This window comes from Oryctolagus cuniculus, chromosome 4, assembly GCF_051225735.1.
Source record: "Oryctolagus cuniculus isolate XC-2025 breed Fujian yellow rabbit chromosome 4, ASM5122573v1, whole genome shotgun sequence".
NCBI classification, from domain to species: domain Eukaryota; kingdom Metazoa; phylum Chordata; class Mammalia; order Lagomorpha; family Leporidae; genus Oryctolagus; species Oryctolagus cuniculus.
The window spans coordinates 90,677,620-90,695,576 of record NC_142870.1 but is presented as its reverse complement, the minus strand read 5'-3'; the positions used below and the strand labels follow the sequence as shown (position 1 = coordinate 90,695,576).

General features: G+C 38.7%; 1 protein-coding gene across 36 annotated transcripts in view; it reads left to right on the top strand.

Moving 5' to 3' along the window:
- The window catches only part of LPP (LIM domain containing preferred translocation partner in lipoma), a 736,836-nt gene that overhangs the window by 701,073 nt on the left and 17,806 nt on the right, over positions 1-17,957 (top strand). The gene's annotated exons all lie outside the window — the stretch shown is intronic.

Genomic DNA, 17,957 nt, shown 5'->3' with positions numbered 1-17,957 from the left:
AGAGAGGAGTCCCTGTCGGCAAGAAACTTGCCAAGAGGAAGGCAGACAGTGTGTGCAGACATAATGGCAGAGAGGGCCAAATGCCATGAGACAGGCACAAGTTAGGGCTTGCACTGTCAGATTCAGGAGAGATTACTTGGCTGTAGTGTCCCAGCAGGTTTTATGAAAGCAAAATGCAAAGAGTGGGTTAAGTGGAAAACAAGGAGATTCCTAGCAGAGGGAATGTAGGGAATGGCCCATTAGCAAGGTTTCAAAAATAGTAGTCCAGAAGTTTGATACTCAATGTGCAGAAACTTGAGACCTTGCAAATGGGCCATCTCCTCTCTAACTACCTTGTGTACTCTAGCCTCTTGGTGTGAACTCTTCCACAGATGTCATTTTAGATCGCAACCTCAGCTCCTGGACACATGTATTTACACATGCAGTTTCTCCCTTAAGTGATCATCTTTATTATTTTTAAATTGACAAATAAGAAGTATACATCTCTTTGGGGTATAGTATGATGTCTCAATATCTTTATTCACTGTGTATTGATAAACTCAGGATCTTAGGTTATCTATTACTCAACTATCTGTCACTTCTTTGTGAAGAGAAATCAAAATACTCTTCTACCTATTTTCAATTATCACTCTTTTTGTAATGGAACACAAGATTTTGTTCCTCCTGTCTAGCTGTGACATTGTGCCCGTCCACCAATCTCTCCATGTCCACCATGTTCCCCCACCCCGTGGTAACCACTATTCTATCCTAATTTTATGATGTCAGCATTTTTAAATTCCAAAATGAGTTAAATCATGCAACATTTATCTTTCTATGCCCAGCTTCTTTTACTTAGCTGTATGACCTCCCAGTTTATCCATATTGCTACAAATGACAGGATTCTATCCTGTTATGAAAAGTATTCCATTATGTATATACATTTTTGATGAACTCTTCAGTTCATTCCATATTTTGGGTACCTATCAATCAGCTACTCCACTGTTATGGTTAATTTTTGAGGAACCTCCATACTGTTGTCTATAATAACACTAATTACATTCCCACCAACAGGATGAAAGTGTTTCGTTGCCTCCACTTTCTCACCAGCACTTGTTATCTTTTGTGTTTTTGCTAATAGTTATTCTTACTGGAATGAGATGATATCTCATTGTGGTTTTGACATATATTTCTCTGATTAGTGATGCTGAGCACTTTTTCATATACCTGTCAGTCATTCTTAAAGGCCAGACTCAATTATCACCTCCCCTGAGGAGATTTCTCTGACCTCAACCCCTCTGTATCCCCATGTTTTAATTTACATTTCTTTCTCTGTGTTTGATAGAATTCTGTAAACTGCTATAGATAGCACTGACCACAATCTGGCTAGCAATGAAGAAATACACACACACACACAAACACACACACACACAAACACACACACACACGAAATTTTACAGCAAAACCTTAAATAATTGTTACAATAAAATATTCTATATAAGTGAATAAACAAATGCACAAATATGTAGACTGCTTTATCCAGTCTACGCAAGAACCCTTTTTGTATTCCTAGTTAGTTCCAATATAACGAAGAATCCCTGACCCTTTTTGTGAATTGAGAATGCATCCCACTATCTGTGCTTTCTTATCAGGAATACTATGGTCATCTATTTATGTAACCATCATCCTTTTCTTGATTGTAGAAATGTGCTGGGATACAAATGACTAAGATTATCCCTCTCTGACCCTTGAAATGAAATGATGGAAGTATTTTCTCGTACTGCTGCTTTCAGTAGAAAATAATGTCAACTTGTAAAGTGCTTAACAGGGCTTGGCACATGATAAGCACTTAATGCATAGTAACTTTAAGAATCAAAGGCTTTTTCCACCCAATTTATTTTTATTATTATTATGGTCCACTCATTGAGCTGAGCCAAGAAATAGAAGACCTGGAATTTTGGGTCCTCCCAGAACTATAGGCCGAGAAACCAGGTAACCACCTCCTGTACCTTCACATTGCTTTCTCCCATCATAGAAATGACAACAGTGGGTAGGAAAGCCTCCTTACTCAGTGAGAATGCAATTCATATCTTTCCTAAGATGAAGGACCTTGAAATTAAACATAGTGACCAAGCTACATATTTTTATAGAGAAAAATGGCAGATACTTCACTTTGTGGGGGGAAGGCTGAATTTCCTCTTTATGCACCAGTTGAGTGGTTGTTTCTAGAGACTCACTGATGGATCAAAGTCCAGTCCTATCCTTGGGGACCACAATTTAATAGCCCCCAAAGATATGCAGATAATTGTTACTAGTATGGGTAAATTGGACTAAAGAAATGTCATCCTAGAGGAATAAGTCACTCTGTTTGAGGAAGCCTTGTGAGCAAAAATACTTCTTTCTTCAAAATATACAATTCCAATAGATTTGAGAAAAAGAAAATTTACAATTGATCCGAAAAACTTGTTTATTTCATTACCAGCAACCCAGATTCAAAGATAATCAGGTAGTCCAAAGCAATTTTTTGCCACTGAATATAAACTTCTTGCATAAAATATCAATTATAGCAACTCTGATTACTGCTCCAGTTATACCATGATCCTTTTAGTTTTTCTTTCATAGCAATCAATTGATCTGCTGCTTAATTCATATTTATTTAGATTGCAACCATACAGATGCCTTTTGGGTGCTGCCAGGAAAATTAATATGTACATATAGAGTATAATGTATGTAAAAATGCTTTGACAACCATAGAGTGCTCTGCAAAGTATTAGATTACTATCATTATTTTCTTTTAAGTCTCAGTACAAATAGATAAATTTTAACATCATTAATCTTAAAACCATCACCATGAAAAAAAATTGCAGTCTTTTTATCTCTTCAGTACTTATCTATGTCCATTTCAAATCATATCTCATTTCACACTTTCACCAATGCAACCCCCAATTTCCAGAAGATACAGATGGACCCACAGCCTATATTTGCAACCTTTTAATATGTTGTGTGTAAAAAAAAATGTTAGGGGTTGTCAGTGATATTGAGAAATACTGTTTGGAATCCAGATTGTTCAATGAGAGGATCTCACCCACCTTAGCCAGGAAAAAGTTTCAGAACAGGAAAGAATCACATTCCAGAAACTTTTCTGAGAAAAAGCTTCAGGAAAGAAGTGACAGGAGCACAGAGGTACCAGCATTGTGGCATAAAGGGTTAAGCTTCCACCTGCAGGGCTAGCATCCCATATGGGTTCCAAATGAGTCCCAGCTCTCAGCTTCCAATCCATAACTCTGCTAATGCACTTGGGCAAGTAGTGGAGGGTGGCCCAATGTGGGAGACTCGGAAGAAGGACCTGGCCTTGGCCTGGCCCAGCCCTGGCTGTTGCAGCCATTTGAGGAGTTAAACCAGTGGATGAAAGATGTTTCTCTCTCTCTCTCTCTCTCTCTTTCTCTGTGTGTGTGTGTGTGTGTGTGTGTGTGTGTGTCTAGGTAGGTAGCTCTGCCTTTCAAGTAAATAAAATAAATCTGTAAGAAAGAAAAAGAAAAACAGCAGAGAGCAAGAGAAACAAATCATGGTGATACTGCCTCTATGTTTCACTCCTCCTAACCCAGTGCCCTAGCTAGGGAAACGGTATTGCCAGGAAAAGGGTTCTATAGATAAAATATTAGAACCAAGGAGACTGACTGAGGGAAGAACTTGAGTAAGGAAGTGCCAAAATCTACAGTGTAGTGACTCTCTCATGGATACAGCAAGTTCCTGTGGGTTCATATCTAAGTATCAGGCAGAGGAACAAACTGAGAAGACAATGAAGCAAAAAAATTTTATTGGAAAGAGCAGAGAAAAAGCCCCTGGAGAAGCAGCCAGGAGGGGCTTATCAAAGTGATCTGGGGGTCCTATATCCATTGGAAAGTTTGTACAAAGTCCTTTAATAAAAGTGTTTCTTGTGTGGTGAGCTCATCCTGCCTTCTTATCCCCCTTTCCTCCCATTGCTTGGGACTTTTTACAGGACAGAGAATACGTACTATGTTGGTGTATGTCACTGTATTTCCAAGACTGCTCACAGACAACTCTAGCCACTGGCCTTCTGTGTGGCTTTGGCACCAGAGCCTGCCCTCCTCCTGACAAATCAGCAAAATTCTTTCTGTCTCTTTCATTATCATACTCATACAGGCTCAGGCCTGTTTCCCAGCTAGGTAAAGAAAATGTCCCATATTATCGGAGGGGCCACTTTGTTCTCTGTACCTTATTACCATTCCTGCTGTAACTGGCTCCTTTCAAGAAAAACAAGCATGCCGTCCACTGGCACCATCCACAGCACTTCTCCAGTTCCCCTGATGGGGGAAGCCATCTTGCTGGGAAGAGGTAAACAGGAAGTGTCATGACCTTGGGAAAGTCTTACCTACATCAAACAGTCCAAGGGCCATAGCGATTGTTGCCGCAAGCCTCAGTATAACTCCTGCTTGCCTGGCAAGACAAGGGGACATCTCCATTGTGTCTGAAAGCAGCAGAATGTGACTACAGCCATCAAAAGCCCGACTGCAAATAACATCCAACACTCTGGGGAGTAAAGATATTCACCTTTGGAAGCTCATGTCCATTTCAAAGTCACACTACTACCTCTACTAGCTGCTACAGCCTAGACAACTGTTGTTCTTATAGATACTGCTAACACTGATTACCCAGCAGTTACATTTCTGGGCACCTAGAACCAAAGCCAAATCAACAACCCAAGTAATACCTCACATTCTATCTAAGTAAATGAGTCTTTTCCAGTGAAAGCTACTCCATTAACAAGAAGAAGGGGAGGAGGAAGAGAGAAGGAAGGGCAGGAAGGAAGGGAAGGACCAGACTATTATGCCAGATACATACGCAGGCATCAATGTAGGAACACAGGAAACAAGAAGAAAGGAAACCTGACACCTCCAAGATAACAAAATAGTGCTCCAGAAATAGATCTTGATCTGAAGGAAATTATGGAATGCTTGAAAAATAATTCAAACTAATGATCATAAAGAAACTCAATGAGCTACAAGAGAACATGTATCTGGAGGACAAGGTTGTGGAATAACCCAGACAAAAATAAAGAGAAAAGAATTGAAAAGAATAAAGAAAGCCTGTGCAACACAGGGGTTACCATAGAGCAAACTGGTCTTTGTATTATTGGGATGCCTGAAAGAGAGGAGGAGGAACAAAGTGAATGAGAACCTATTAAACAAAATCATAGTTGAAAACTTCCCAAGTCTTGAAAGAGATATGCGCATTCAGATACAAGAAGATCAAAGGATACCAAGCAAAAAAAGATCTTCTCCCATGTATATTGTAATCAAGTTGTCTAAAGTTAAGGACAAGGAGAGAATCCTAAAGACAATAAGAAAAAAGTCAAGTTACATATAAAGGAAAACCAATTAGAATAGCAGACTTCTCAACAAAAACTCTACAGGTCAGAAGAGACTAGAATGATATTCAAGGTCTTGAAAGAAAAAAACCTCCCAACCAAGAATATTATATCCAAGGAAGCTATCCTTTAGAAGTAAAGGTGGAATAAAGAATTCCCCAAACAAGAAAAAACAGAGAAATTACTATCCCAGACCAGCCTTACAAAAAAATCATGAACAGAGGCCTACATTAGAAGTACACATTTATGAAAACAAACGACACTACTAAATTCACTACCAGAATACAATCAGTAACCATTCAATAAAATGACAGCTCTTAGTTCTTATCAGTAATTAACCTTGAATGTAAATAGATTAAACTCCCTAGTCAAAAGATATAGGTTGACTGAATGTTTGAAAAAAAAAGGCCCAACTATATGCTATCTAAAAGAAACTTACTTCATGGATAAAAATACACTTATACTGAAAGTAAAGAACTAGAAAAAGGCATACCATGCAAATGGAAACAAAAATAAAGTGGAAGTAGCTATACTCATATCAGATAAAACAGACTTTAAATCAAAAACTATAAAAAATAAATATGATATATGTTGATAATTCAGCAAGAAGATATAGCAATCATAAATACATACACACATATATAACACAAGACCATCCAGATATAAACAGCAAATATCATTAGACATAAAAGGAGAGAGAGGGCTAGTGTTGTGGCATAGCAGGTAAAGCTGCTGCCTGCAATGCCAGCATCCCAATATGGGCACCAGTTCGAGTCCCAGCTGTTCAACTTCCAATCCAGCCCTCTGCTATGGCCTGGCTTTGGATTGGCCCAAAGTGAACAGCAAATGGAAGACTGACTCTCTCTCTCTCTCTCTCTCTCTCTCTCTGCTTCTCTGTAACTCTGCCTTTCAAATAAATAAATCTTAAAAAACAAGGAGAGAGAGACTGTAATACAATAATAGTGGAGGACTTCAACACTCCATTATCATGAATGAATACCTAATCTATACAGAAAGTCAACAAAGATACATTAAAATTGATCCATACTATTGAACTAGTTCACCCAACAGCTACATAATATATACACTTCTCATCAGCACATGGAACATTTTCTAAGATAGAATATATATTGGGCCACAAATCAAGTCTCAATATATTTAAAAAGATTGAAATCATATCATGTATTATATCACAAAGAAATAAAACTAGAAATCAGTAAGAATATAAAATTTATAAATACATGGAAATTAAAAACATACTTCTGAATGACCAATGGATCATTGAAGAAATTAAAAAGGAAATTAAAAATGTCTTGAAACAAATGAAAATGAAAACATAACACATAAAAACCTGTGGGATACAGCAAAAGCAGTTTAAGAGGGAAGTTTATAGTGGTTATGTGCTTACATTTAAATGTAAATGTAAAAAAGTGGGTCTCATATAAGCAATCTAATAATGCATCTCAAGGTCTTAGAAAAACAAAAACAAACCAAATCCAAATTCACAGGTGAGAAATAATAAGAATCAGAGCAGAAATAAATGATACTGAAAACTTAAAAAATGAAATGCAAAAGATAAACAAAATGAAAAGCTGGAGGGTTTGGGGGAAAGATAAAATAAACAACATTTTGACCAATAATTTGGTCAAATTTTTGACTAATAATTTGGAAAGCCTCAAAGAAACTGATAAACTCCTGTATACATTTAACCTAACAAAATTAAATCAAGAAGTTACAGAAAATCTGAACAGACCCATAACAAATAATGAAATTGAAGCAGTAAATAAAGGTTTCCCATATGAGCCTCACATTATAGCGTAATGGGTTCAGCTGCCACCTGTGACCTGTGGGTGCTGATTCGAGTCCTGGCTGCTACACTACTGATCCAGCTCTCCGCTAAGGCACCTGAGAAAGCAGCAGGAGATGACCCAGTGCTTGGGCTCCTGTACCCACAAGGGAGACCAGGAAGAAACTCCTGGCTTCTGCCTTCAGCTTGGCCTAGCCCCAACCATTGCAACCATTTAGAGAGTGAACCAGCGGGTATAAGATATCTCTCTCTTTCTCCCTCCCTCTCTCCCTCCCTCTCTCCCTCCCTCTCCCTCCCTCTCCCTCTCCCTCCTTCTCCCTCTCTCTTCCTCTCCCTCTCCCTCCCTCTCCCTACCCCTCTCCCTCTCCCTCCCTCTCCCTCTCCCTCTCCCTCCCTCTTTCTATAACTCTGCCTTTCAAAAAAGAAGTCTCTCATCAAAGACAAGTCCAGGACCTAATGGCTTTACTACTGAATTCTACAAAGCATTTAAAGAGGAACTAACTCTAATACTTTTCAAACTATCCCAAAATATTGAAAACCTGAAAAATCCTTTATGAGGCCATCATCTCTAATACCAAAACCAAAGAGACAACACAAAAAAATTATAGAATATCCTTGATGAACATAGTTGCAAAAATTCTCAATAAAATGCTACCACACCAAATCCAATACTACATCAAAATGATCATATATCATGATCAAGTGGAATTTACCCCATAAATGCAAGAACTGTTTAATATTCAAAAATCAACAAATGTCATAAATCACATCAACAGGGTGAAAAACAAAAACCATATGATCATCTCAGCAGATGCAGAGAAAGTATTTGAGGAGATTCAATATCCCTTCATAATAATAAAAAAAAATTCCACAAATTAGTTATAGAAGAAGTAATACCTTGGCCGGCGCCGCAGCTCACTAGGCTAATCCTCCGCCTTGCGGCGCCGGCACACCGGGTTCTAGTCCCAGTCGGGGCACCGGATTCTGTCCCAGTTGCCCCTCTTCCAGGCCAGCTCTCTGCTGTGGCCAGGGAGTGCAGTGAAGGATGACCCAAGTGCTTGGGCCCTGCACCCCATGGGAGACCAGGATAAGTACCTGGCTCCTGCCATCGGATCAGCGCGGTGTGCCGGCCGCAGCGCACCGGCCGTGGCGGCCATTGGAGGGTGAACCAACGGCAAAGAAGACCTTTCTCTCTGTCTCTCTCTCTCTCTCTCAATGTCCACTCTGCCTGTCAAAAAAAGAAAAAAAGTAATACCTCAAAATTATAAAGGCTCTATATGACAAACCAGCCAATATCATACTATCATACTAAATGGGGAATAGCTGAAAGCATTTTGATTCAGAATCTGGGACAATCTACTTTCACTATTCTTATTCAATATAGTATTGGAAGTATTAGCAGGAGCAATTAGGAAAAAAAATAAAGGGCATAGAAATTGGAAAGGGAAAAGTCAAAATATATATGTTTGCAGATGACATGATGTTATACATGGAAAAACCGAAACAGTCCACCACAAAGTTCTTAGAAATGATAAACCGATTCACTAAAGTCAAAACATATGCAATCAATGTATAAAAATGTAGTGTTATGAACATCAGTAATTGTCTCACTGAAAGAAATATCAAGAAGTCTCATTAACAACAGTACCAAGAAATCAAATATTTATGAACAAATTTAACTGAAGAAGTGAAAAATACTCTGCAATGAAAGTCGTAAAACATTGATGAAAGCAATCATCAAGGACACACCAAAACATGGAAGAATATTCCTTGTTCATGGGTTGGAAGAATTAATATCATTAAAATGTCTGTCTATAGAAATACATCTGTAGATACAGTAATCAACAGTTCAATGCAATCCCTATAAAATACCAATGGCATTCTTTACAGAGTGAAAAACTATGTAAAATTTATATGGAATCATAAAGGCCCAGAATAGTTCATGCAATCCTGAGGGGGAAAAAAAAAATCAAGGCATCATAATACCTGATTTCAAAGCATACTATAAAGCTATAGTAATTAAAGCCGTATTGTACTGGCAAGAAAACCAGCACATAGATCAATGAAATAGAATAGAGGGGTGAAATTAATCCATGTGCATGCAGCCAACTGATTTTTTTAAAACATTGATTTATTTAAAGGCAGAATAAGTGGAAGAGACAGAAAAAGATCTTCCATCTTCTGGTTCACTCTCCAGATGGCCACAATGGCCAGGATAAGACCAGGCCAAAGTCAGGAGCCAAGAACTCCACCCTAGTCTCCTATACAGGTACCAGGGACCCAAGTAGCTGGGCCGCCTTCCACTGCTTTCCCTGACACATTTGCAGGAAGCTAGAGCAGAAATGGAGCAACAAAGACTGGAACTGGTAGACCAGTTTTGCAGGCCATAGCTTCACCTGCCATATCACATTGCCAGCCCGAGCCCAGCCGATTGATTTGTGACAAGTTACAGGAACATACATTGGAGAAAAGATAGTCCTTTTGATAAATGGTGCTGACCAAAATGGGTGTGTGTGTGTGTGTGTGTGTGTGTATGTATATATATATATATATGTAGATATATATATGTAGAAAAATTAGGTTAGATCCCTTCCTCTCACCAAATGCAAAAATCAACTCAAGATTGTATAAAGACCTAAAATAAGAGCTCAAATGATAAAACTGCTAAAAGAAAACACAGGAGGAACACTTCAAGACATTGGTGTAGGCAGTGATTTTTTGGTTTGTTTGTTTTTGATAAGGCCCCAAAAGTGCAGGCAACAAAAGCAAAGCTAAACAAACAGGATTATATAAGACTCAGAAATTTCTGGACAGCAAAGGAAACAATAGAGTGAAAAAACAACTAACAGTTGGGAAAAATATTTAAACTAATTATCTGAGAAAATATTAATATTCAGAATAGATCAGCAACTCAAAATATCAAAAACAAAAACAACCAATCCACTTAAGAAGTGAGTGGCCAAAAGACCTTGACAGTTCTCAAAAGAATAAATACAAATGGTCAAAAAACATATGAAATTCATTAGCCATCAGGGAAATGCACATCAAAGCCATAATGATGTACCACCTCACCCCATCAGAAGACTATGATAAAAAAGAATCATAAAAGCTGGAAAGCGTGTAAAGAAAGGGGGACTCTTATACACTATTGATGGGAATGTAAATTGATATAGCCACTGTGGGAAACACTATGGTTATTTCTTTAAAAACTAGAAATTAGGAACTTCCATATGGTCCAGCAATGCTTCTACCAGGCTATCCACCTAAATACATGAATTCATTGTATTGAAGTGATACCTGATCCACCATGTTTACAGCAGCACTGTTTACAATGGTCAAACCATGAAGTACCTGATGTGTCCATTAACAGATGAAAGGATTAAGAAAATTTATATTAATGTAATACTGTTCAGCTATAAAATAAAAGAATGAAATCCTGCCATTTGCATCAAAATGGGTGGAAATATGGGCCTGCACCGTGGCTCACTTGGTTAATCCTCTGCCAGCAGCGCTGGCATCCCATATGGGCACCAGGTTCTAGTCCCAGCTGCTTCTCTTCCAGTCCAGCTCTCTGCTGTGGCCTGGGAAAGCAGTGGAGGATGGCCCAAGTGCTTGAGCCCCTGTACCCGCTTAGGAGATCAGGAAGAAGCACCTGGCTCCTGGCTTTGGATCGGCTCAGTGCCGGCCATGGCGGACATTTGGGGAGTGAACTAATGGAAGGAAGACCTTTCTCTCTCTCTCTCTCTCTCTCTCTCTCTCTCTCTCTTTCACTGTCTATAACTCTACCTGTCAAATAAATAAATAAATAAAAATGGTTGGAAATGGAGGAAATCCTTTTGAATGAAATAAGCCAGACACAGACAAATACCACACATTCTTCCTTATATATAGGATTTAAGAAGAGAAAGATTCCAAGATGGCTGAATAGGGAAAACATGTGATTTGAGCAGGAGAAGATAGCAAAAAAAAAGCAGAGGAAGTGCATTCCCAGAGGAGAGTTAGAGAACTTTTGCAGTGAAAATTCTAAAGAAGAGGGATGCCAAGGAGCAGCATAGGAAGAACAGACATGTCACAGCATGCGGGGACACCACCCACAACTCCCACACCCTGAGGGAGAACCTTGCAGAGCACACTGACTCTGAGTCTTGCCTGGAGCCCTGGCAGGGGAGCAGTGAACCCACATAATCCAGTGAACAAAAAGCATGTTTCATTCTCCCTGTTGCCCTACTAGGGCCACTGGCAGGGAGAAAGCTCCATCTTGATGCCAGTAGAGGTTGCAGCAACTCTCGCACAATACATGTGACTACAGGATTATACCAGAGGAAAAAAAAATCTGTGTTCCCCACTGACTTTGAATCTGATTGGGAGGACTGGCAGAGGTCAGGGCACCCACTTAGAACTGTGAGGTGCTCCCATCCCCTAAATCTATCAAAGGAAACATCCAGCAGTTAAGAGGGAACTGACAAAAAGGGTAAAAATATTTACAGACCACACAACTAATAAAGGATTAATATCCAAGATCTATAAAGAGCTCAAGAAACTCAACAACAAAACAATCAAGCTAAGAAATGAGCAAAAGACTTGAATAGGAATTTTTCAAAGGATGAAATTCAACTGGCCAACAGCCACATGAAAATATGCTTAGTATCACTAGCCATCAGGGAAATGCAAATCAGCACCATAATGAGGTTTCACCTCACCCCAGTTAGAATGGCTCCCATATAAAAATCAACAATAAATACTGGTAAGGATGTGGGGAAAAAGGTACCATAATCTACTGTTGGTAGGAATGTAAATCAGTATATCCATTGTGGACAACACTATGGAGAAAGCTGAAAATAGATCTAGCATACGACCCAGCCATCCCACTCCTGGGAATTTACCGAAACAAAATGAAATCAGCATATGAAAGAATTATCTGTACCCCCATGTTTATTGCAGCTCAATTCCCAATAGCTAAGATATGGAACCAACCCAGATGTCAATCAACCAGTGACTAGATAAAATGTGGTATATATACACTGTGGAATATACTTCTCAGCCATAAAAAAGAATGAAATACTGTCTTTTGCAACAAAATGGAGGCAACTGGAAATTATTCTTTGTGAAATAAGCCAGTCCCCAAAAGAAAAATACCATGTTTTCCCTGAAAGAGTTCAATATATATATATATATGAGCGAAGCTTGCATTTTATGATTTGATTATTTATAGCCCTTGTCTCTACTGTTGAGGATCAGTGTTTTATTCTTGTTACTATTTGTTGAATACTTAGTGGAGGGTTAAGCTCATGATTATAGAATTAACTGAAAAATTGTCATTGTAAAAATTAAAAGAAATAATACAAAAGGAAGGAGGTGGGGGAGCATGGGTGGGAGGGAGGGGAGGATGCAAGGTATCACTATGCTCCTTAAATGTGCATGTGTGAAATATATGAAATTTGTTCACCTCATATAAATTTTAAAAAGCTGAATCTGTACACAGAATATACATTACCAGGGTCTGGGAGGGGTGGGAGGGATAAAAGGAGTTTGGATAAAACAATCAGGAAAACTGAGTGTGGCTCATTCATTGTGACAAACACACTAATATGTGATATTAATAGAAGAAATGGGGTAAGGGGAGTTTGGGAATTCTTTGTATTACTATCACAATTTTTGTTTTGTAAACTTAAAACTATTCTGAAATGTTAAAAAATACTGAATTAAGAAATATTAACCGTGGCTCTAGCCTCCTAGTCAGAACACTCACAGACACCGGGCTAGAGAAACATCTGCCTCTCTGGACAGCACAGGCTGGGAGGGCAGAGCAAACCCTCTGCTCTGAGTGACTGTGGGAGTCTTGTGTGCTGAGACTGTGGAGACTCTGGCTGCACAAGAGGGTACAGGGTGTAGCTTAATCTCCAGGAAATCATTGTGTGCAGCTTCACGTACTCAGAACTCCCTGGTTGCTTGGGGTAAGTCATTGCAGGGGGATCCATGATCGGAGTAAAGATGGTGCATGTCATTTGTACAGTTTATAAGCTGCCACGATGAGTTATGTGCCCACTGGGGACTAACACCCGGTCATTGAACACCTGGGAGAAGAGGTGAGGTGGTGATCACACCAACAGAGGTGACCATTCCCTCCTTTTCTGTTAACAAGAGGAGATCTACCATGCCCAACTTGAGTGTTATCCTGGAAACTTGCCCCACCCTGAAGCACTGACTAGAACTCCCTCCCCACACCCAGCATACACCTCTTGGTATTCACTCAAAGTGCAGGGGCCAGTGCTGTGGTACAGCGGGTAGAGCTGTCTGCGGTGCCAGCATCCCATGTGGGTGCTGGGTCGAGTCTTGGCTGCTCCACTTCCAATCCATCTCTCTGCTATAGCCTGGGAAAGCAGTGGAGGATGGCCCAAGTCTTTGGGCCCCTGCACCCACGTGAGAGACCCTGAGGAAGTTCCTGGCACCTGGCTTTGAATCAGTGCAGCTCCAACTGTTGCGGGCAATTGGAGAGTGAACCAGTGGAGGGGAGACTCTCCTCTCTTTCTCCTCCTCTCTCTCCCTCTCTCTCCTCCTCTGTGTAACTCTTTCAAATAAATATATAATTCTTTTAAAATAAAAAGTGCAGATAATCCACTAAGCCACAGAAGCATAGTTCAAAGATAGAAGCTATTAGAGGATAAAAACAAGTATCTCTACAAATGCCTAAAAATAAATGAAGAAATTAAAGAAACAAGAATAAGAAAAACAACATGACCCTCCCCAAAGGAACACAACAACATTTCAATATTAGAATATGAAGATGAAGAGACTGCTGAAATGCTGGAAATGGAATTCAAAAGATTAATCACAGGATTACTCAAAAGCAATCAGAAGCAAATCCACAAATGAAAGAAATCCATACATGAGTCAAATTTTCCCCATAAAATTAAGATTTTAAATAGAAATCAAAATGAAATATTAGAAGTAAGGAATTCAATAGATCAAATAAAAAATGTGGTGGAAAGCCATGAGAACAGATTTGGTGAGGCAAAAGAAAGAATATTGGAGCTAGAAGGTAAATCTTTGGAAATCTTTCAGTCAGAACAACAAAAGAAGAAGAAATTAGAAAAATTAAAAACAGTGTTAGAGATATATGGGATACTATCAAATGCCCCAACATGGGTCTTAGGAGTTCCTGAAGGTATGGAAGAGAGAATGGACGGAAAGTCTATTTAGTGAAATAATTACAGAAACTTTCCCCCATTTGGAGAAAGAAAGGGATGTCCAAGTACAGGAAGCACACAGAACTCCTAGATATGACCATAAAGGATCTTCACCACAACACATTGTAGATAAACTTTCTATTTAAAAAATATTTATTTATTTGAAGGAATTACAGAGGAAGAGACAAAGAGAAAGGTCTTCCATCCACTGGTTCACTTCCCAGAAGGCTGCAATGGCCAAAGCTAAGCTGATTGGAAGTAAGTCAGGAACCAGAAGCTTCTTCCAAGACTCCCACATGGGTGCAGGGGCCCAAGCACTTGGGCCATCGTCTGCTGGTTTCCCAGGTGCATTAGCAGGGAGCTGGATCAGAAGTGAAGCAGCCGGGACTCAAACCTGCACCCATATAGGATGCCAGTGCTTCAGGCTGGGACTTTAACCACTGTGTCACAGTTCTGGCCCCTTTGTAGTCAACAGAACATAAAGAAAATATTATAAAATATACAGAGCAAAATGATAGATTACTTTGAGGACATCTCCAATTAGACTCACAGCTGACTTCTCATCAGAAATTACAGGCTAGGAGAGAATGAAGAGACACAGTCCAAGTCTTTAGAGAAAAGAAGTGTCAACCCAGAATGCTGTACCCTGAAAACCTCCCTTTTATGAATGAAGATGAAATAAATACCTTCCATAACAAACATAAATTGAAAGAATTTGCCACCACTCATCCAGCCTTACAAAAGATGCTGCACACAGAAACCCAGATAGATGGTCATCATTATGAAACAATGTGAAGACAGAAAATCTCCAAGTAAAAATACAAAGGAAATCCAAAGTAAGCAATAGGAAGATTTATAGGAAAAGTATAGGGCCAAGTCGTTACTTATCAAGAGTGACCTTGAATATAATGGCCTCAACTCTCCAGTTAAAAGATACAGACTGGCTGAATGGATTCATTAACAAGACCCATCTATTTGTTGCCTACAATAAAAACATCTCACCAGCAACGATATAGACAGATTGAAAGTGAAAGGATGGAAAAAGATATTCAATGGCAATGGAAAGCAAAAAAAGAGCAGATATAGCCATCCTAATATCAGACAAAATAGACTTTTACATAAAAACTGTTAAAAAGAGGTGTTGTCATTGTGACATAGTGGGATAAGCCTCTGCCTCTACCTATGGCACCAGCATCCAATGGGCTCTGGTTTGTATTCTGACTGCCACTCTTCCAATCCAGTGCTCTGCTATGGCCTGGGAAAGCAGAAGTTGACCCAGGTGCTTGGGCTCCTGTACCCATGTGGAAGACCAGGTAGAAGCACCTGGCTTCGGATCATGCCAGCTCAAACCATTGCATCCATTTGGGGAATGAACCTGCAGATGGAAGACCTATCTCTCTGTAACTCTACCTCTCAAGTAAATAAACAAATCTTAAAAAAAAATTAAAAGAAATGAAGAATGGTAGTATGTAATGATTAAGGGATGAATTCAACAGAAGATGTGACTATAATAAATGTATATGCACCAAATTTAAGGGCTCCTGTCTATTTAAACGAAATGTCAATGGGTCTAAAGGGAGACATAGACTCCAATACAATAGTAACAAGGGATTTCAGCACCACATTTTCATCAATGGACCAACCAACTAGACAAAATCAATAAAGAAACAACAGAGCTAATTGACACTATGGACCAAATGGACTTAACTGATATCTACCACAGTTGCAGAATACACATTCATACTAGTGCATGGAACTTTCTCTTGGATAGACCATATTCTAGGCCATAAAACAAGCAAAGTCAAAAAAATCCAAATCACACTGTGCATCTTCTCTGACCACAATTGAATGAAGATGGAAATCAACAACTCAAGAGTTTCTACATCATATGAAAACAATTGGAGACTGAAAAAAAAAAAAAGAAAGAAAACAATTGGAGACTGAAGTTCAAGCTCCTAAATTAACAGTGGGTCATAGAAGACATCAAAAGAGAAATCAAAATATTTCTGAAAACAAATGAAGATGACAACATATCATATCAAAACTTATGGAATACACAAAAGCAGTTTTAAGAGGGAAGTTTATAGCAATTGGTGCCTATGAGAAGAAATTGGAAAGGTACCAAATAAATGAGCAACCAGTGCATCTTGAGAACCTAGAAAAATAACAAACCAAACCCAAAATTAGGAGGAGGAACAAAACAGAGAATAAACAAAATAAAATACAAAAGATCAGTGAAATGAAGAGCTGGTGTGTTTTTTTTTTGAAAAAATAAACAAAATTGGCACACTCTTAGCCCAACTAACTAAAAATAAATCAGTAGCCTTTGTATATACAGACAATGCTGTGTCTGAAAAAGAACTTTTAAAATCAATCCCATTCACAATAGCTACAAAAAATCAAATACCTTGGAATAAATTTAACCAAGGATGTCAAATCTTGATGATGAAATTTACAAAACATCAAAGAAATAAAAAGAAGACATAAAAAATGGAAAAATCTTCCATGTTCATGGATTAGAAGAATCAATATCATCAAAATGTCCATACTACTGAAAGCAATTTACAGATTCGATGTGATCCCAATCAAAATACCAAGGGCATTCTTCTCATATCTAGAAAAAATCATGCTAAATTTCATATAGAAACACAAGAGATCCCAAATTGCTAAAGCAATCTTATACAACAAAATCAATGCCAGAGGCATCACAATATCAGATTTCAAGACATACTACAGGGCAGTTATAATCAAAACAACTTGGTACTGACAGAATAATAGACATGTGGACCATTGGAATAGAATAAAAACTCCAGAAATCAATCCAAGCATCTACAATCATTTACAACCAACTTACCTTTGACAAAAGAGCTAAAATAAATACCTGAAGGAAAGATGGTCACTTCAACAAATGGTGCTGGGAAAACTGGATTCCTGCATGCAGAACTATGAAACAAAACACCTACCTTACACCTTACAGAAAAATCTACTCAAAATGGATCAAGGATCTAAATCTACAAACTGATACCATCAAATTACTAGAGGAGAACATTGGGGAAACTGTGCAAGATATCAGCATAGGCAAAGACTTCTTGGAAACAACTCCAGAAGCACAGGCAATCAAAACAAAAATGGACAAATGGGATCACATCAATCTGAGAAGCTTCTGCACTGCAAAAAACATTCATCAAAGTTAAGAGGCAACTGGCAGATGGGAGAAAATATTTGCAAAGTACCCAACTGATAAAGGGTTAATATCCAGAATCTATAAAGACCTCAATAAATTCCGACAACAATAACACAAACAATCCAGTTAAGAAATGGGCAAAGGACTTGAACAGGCATTTTTTAAGAGAAGAAATTCAAATGGTCAACAGATACTCGAAAAAATTCTCAGGCTCACTAGCCATTTGGGAAATTGAAATCAAAACCACAGTGAGGTTTTACCTCATCCCAGTTAGCATGGCTCTCATATAGAAATCAACAAATAAATGCTGCTGTGAGGGAGGGTACAGCAGGAAGTATCACTCTGTTCCTAAATCTGTGTATATGAAATTTATATACCTTAAAATTTTAAAAATATGTATTTAAACTCACCTCT